Genomic DNA, 5,000 nt, shown 5'->3' with positions numbered 1-5,000 from the left:
TTGGACTACAATGAGCTGTTAAAGATATCGGTTAACATCTCGCTTATCTGCTCTGAAATTCCCTCAATACACCTGGTGTTGGCTTAGTGGTTCAGGTGGCTGGCTTAGGTCCTCAGGTCCTCAGTTTGAGCCCCGTTTTCCGCTGAATTAACACCAGGTGGGGTTCACTCATCCTCTCATCCTTCCGAGGTCGGCAAAATGAATACCAGTGTACTAGTAGAGGGGCACAGCATCAGCGGCAGAGCTGTGCTTCCAAGAAATGATAGTTACCCGGCAGCGAAGCTGCCATATGCAAGAGCAGAGAACCTCCCTCAATGCTCTTGGTTGTATATCTGACCCTGAAGATTTATCTTCTCTTGTTGGTTCACGAGCGCCAGCCAAAGTGACCACTATATTCGTTATGTATGTATGTCTGTCTGTCTGTCCAGAGCACAACTTCGTGGGATGTGATCCGATTTGGATGAAACTTGAATATGATGTTGATATCCATGCCTAGTTTTGTCTTCCTGGCGATGGGCATCCCACGCCCATTGTGGGTGGAGCCACGCCCACTTGTAATTTTTGGGTTTTTTCATATTTTTTCTCGATTTTTTTTTTTTATCGAAATTCCCACTTGAGAAATTGTGCGCATTGGCCATATGTACAACATATAAAAAAATTCAGTTTGATTCGGTCAATTTTGAGGGAGAAGATAGGTTTTGAAGAAATGGGTGGTGACAGATAGTAGGGTCGCAGCTAAGATTGGGAAAATCTATGTGGTGAGACTGAGACATGGCAATACAGTGAGATGTCTCATCACGCGCCTTTTGGTTCACGAGCGCCAGCCAGAGTGACCACTATATTCGTTATGTCTGTGTGTATTGGGTAATCAATCTAGTCTACCCTTATTATCAGTATTTCTGTCGACATGTTTGTCTGTCTGTCTGTATGTATGTCTGTTTGGTCCAGTGCTCTGTTAATACAATGGCGATTTCAATGAAACTTGGTTGGTAGGTTCATACCATGACCAAGTTGTGTGCAAATGAGAACCGTTGCTATGGACCCATCCGTCACCTAGCAACGGACCTTTGAAATTTTCAAAAAAATCTAAAAAATTAATTTTTTCAAAAATCGGGCCACGAGCGACTGTGGGCAGCACATTCATCCATATTGTCAAAAATTTCCAGCCGGATCCTATGGAAACTGTCGGAGAAGATAGACTTTGAATGAACCCTGGTCAAAAACAATAAAAAAACGAAGTTCGTTATATCTCAGAGACCGAGTCAGATATACATGAAACTGGTATGGTAGGTTCATGGTATGTCCTAGTTATGTGTGAGAAAAAACCGTTGCTATGGACGCTTTTGTTGGCGAGTAACGGCTGAAAAACGAGTAAATTCGACTTGATCGACTACCCATGTCCGCCTACCGGCTTGTCTGTGTGTCTGTCTGTCCAGAGCATAACTCCGTGCACTTTGATCCGATCTTGATGAAACTTGGTTATGTGTTCAATATCAACATCAAGTTGTGTTTTCCTGGATGAGGGCGTGCTACTCCCATTGTGGGCGGAGCCACCCCCTAAAAATGGCAATTTTTAGGGGGTAGTTGAATTAAAAATCTATCTTCTAGGGAATTGACTGAATGGAATGGGTTCTTCGGTATTTGAATAGCAAAATGAATGATCTAAAACTTGACGTTGTCCGATTTTTTTTCATTTTCGTCCCAAGGTCAAGGTCACAAGGTCAAAAACTTAGAAAATTGCGAATTTTGACATAAAAATCATATGACCGCCAAAACTTTGAGAGCTAGGATGACAATATTTTTTATGCATAATCTTGAGGTCATTCCCCACTGAAAATCTTGAAACCATTTTGCTCTATCTCGAACACCTTGCCCGTGGCGCCCTCTTCAAGTTTGTTTTTACGCTGATTTCATCAAAGTATGGATATAATCCGAGGAGTGCGAAATATCATATAGCCTGTATGATGTTGTATTGTTCCTGGAATGTTCCAGAGGAAGTTTTGCATCAAAGGTCATAATCCTTGACCTTTGACCTTTAAAGTTCACAAAGGTCAAATTTTCAAAGTTGTGGGAATCGAACCGGGTTTTCGACCTTCTTCGACGAACTAACTCCAATAAGCTATAGCATGTATCCTGTTTCCTTATTTTAATGTCCACAACATTGTTTTGTGACCTTTAAAGGTTATGCAAAGGTCAAATTTTGAAAGTTGTTGAATGAAACCGGGTTTTCGACATTTCGCAGCTAATAACCTTTCACTCGTATCACATCATGTTGATCATTTTTATAACTTGGTCAAACATTGTCTCATCCTTGACTTCTGAAACAATCTACATCATCAAATTCCGCTCGTGAACCATCGTCGCCTCCTGGCTAGTTGTTCCTTTATTTCCTCCACTCCTACCTGGAACTCCTCTAAATGTCTTTCCTCACTTTAATAGACACTCTTAACTATTGCCAATTCCCCTGACTTTTTATGTAAATGTTGAAGCAAATGTAACTGTTTAAGCATGCCATCTCACTTTCATCACAAGCCACTCTCCCTGCGTGATTCCTCAATGAACCCACACTTGTCTCAACCTATTCTTTACCCCTTATGTATTTAAAGAATGTCTTTTATGTTTAATATCATTGGCTTTGTCCTTATTCTGAAAACTTTTTGAAGTCCCCTTATATAATAACATATCACTTTGACTCTGTTGTGATAGAAAAAAGGGGAAAAGCCAACAATCGGTATCCTGACTTGAATATAAATAACCCGTGATCCCTCCTTGCGTCATCGCAGCCCAGACGAGGAAGCATCATGGGTGCTCCCAAGAGGATCGTGGGTGGCCTCGTTGCCAGGGAACCGCAATCCCAAAGCACCTTACGCCTGAAGTTACCACTAGAGTGCGCTCCGGTTCAGTACAGATGAGGTCATCAGCTCCATTGTCCAATGGGACGGTGACATCATGAGGGTGTTGGCTGGTGGAGCTTACGCAAGACAAAACCGTCGATGAGGATCTTCATGATCATGAGACTTTCTCCAGACTGAGCCATTTTGAGAAGCATTCGGGTTATCCTCAATGACTTGCCATGGGAAATCTGCTCGTTTGTTTATTGTTTCAGATGCAGATCTCGAGATTGTATTTTTGCTTCATGGGGGTGAGGGTAGGTCAAAAGGGTTTTCTCTTAAACAAGGTTGGTGTTGTGATTATGTAAAAAAGCTTTTCTTTTTCCACAAAGTTTCAGAGCCAATAACAGACAATCCAGAGGATCGAGAAACTCATTAACCCTACCCCACGGCTGGGATTAAGGTGTGACTGTCGGGAAAACACAAAGAAAAAGATGAACATCTGTCCAGAGGATCGCTGGCAGGGACAATTCCTTCATTATATGGGGAACACCTTTGGAGTTTCCTGATATGAGAAGCACAGGGTTCATTTGTGGGGCAGTGAGACAAAACTCAAGTTCATCAGCAGAAGGTGGTACTGCAAGATGGAGTTTGGCTGCAGCTGCTCAAGACCCAACTCAAGAGTGCAAAGCCCCAGAGACTGTCGGGGCACAAAACCGGTTTCGTTTGAAGCCTTTATCCTCTCGCATCGCATCAGATCAGTAACAGCTCGGGATCAGCAATTTTTTCAGGAAGGAATGCACTTATTATCCAAGGTTCAAACCTCGACCCCATGTGCTGCTATTGGTCAAAGGGCAAGATCAGAAATTCATAGGATCCTTTGGGTAGAGTGGATTGTCATCCGCCATCCCACCTGATACTTCCACCCTCCCAACCCCCCATTCCTTTTTGGGTGAAGCAGATACCAGAGTTCAGAAAAAATGGAACCTGAGCGATGGCAATTCATTTTATCTCTGAAATTCAGACGTGTTGTTGAACCCTTAAATCTTCTCAGCAGGATCCTTCCTGAGCTATAAGGCCAGCAGTATCCAGGTGGCATGAAATATAAACTGATATCATACCAAAGACAAAAGGGAAGTGGGATAAGTTTTCATTTCTTAGAAAACACAAAGTTGATGGGACAATTGCCATGAGAGTAACGACATCACTTTATTGGAGTGGTTTCTTTGGATCCCAGTTGTATTGGCCCCAGTGCAGGCTCCAGGCCTAGCTCGTTAAGATCTCTCTTGCAAGGAACCCTTGGGCTTCCTGTCTAGACCAATTGTTTCTGCTCCAATAATTTGTCTCCAGTGCAGTTCCTCCCTAAGGCAACCTCTTCCCTTAATGAATCTCTGAGCCTCAAATCACCATCAAACAATTGCCACCTTAAGTATGCAGTCATGAGGTCACAGCTATTAGTAATAGCACAAGTAGGAATCTTTAAATCAAATTTGACAATCTCAACGAATGATAAGTATTATAAATCTGCTTTTTCAGCCAAGAGTTGTGAAGCACAGCAAAAAAGGTAGCTGTGGCTTTAAAAGATCCAAAGGTAATTAAAAAAAGAGGGGGAAAAGGTTGTTTAAGCCTTTGGGCAGAAACAATGGCCTTGTTTATCCTGACAATGAGATGTAAAGGTTGAGTACTGTACAATGAGAAGTGGACAGTAAGTGCAGGTTAAATTGGATGCAAGTAACATATAGATATTGATAGAATGTTATTGCCACGCAGACATGGATGGGCCAAATGGTCTCTTTACGAGGGGTGTTCAAAATGTTTTACGAACGAGATAACTCACAACACTCAGCATTTTTTTCCATTATACAGGTATAGGTGATGAGGGTGGTGATATTGTTTGTTTTGTTTTATCTTCCTCATGTCGAGAAGGGCACAAGGTTGCAGACTACACCTGCAGGGATTTGTAATTTGTGCAGGGTGCCGGCGATAGGTCACTTACTCTTCACGAAGGACAACGTGGGATCTTTAACGCCGGCAGACGGGACCTCACGTTTAACGTCCGTCCGAGGGACAGCACTCACAATGATGAATCACCCTGCCTGTGAAACACCAGGATGACAGTTTATACCTGGGTCGGGATTCGAACCCAGGCTGGACAGCTTGGAGGCGAGA

Source organism: Eptatretus burgeri, chromosome 9 (assembly GCF_056783735.1).
Source record: "Eptatretus burgeri isolate ZD-2024b chromosome 9, Ebu_testis_v1, whole genome shotgun sequence".
NCBI classification, from domain to species: domain Eukaryota; kingdom Metazoa; phylum Chordata; class Myxini; order Myxiniformes; family Myxinidae; genus Eptatretus; species Eptatretus burgeri.
This window is presented reverse-complemented; position numbering follows the sequence as displayed.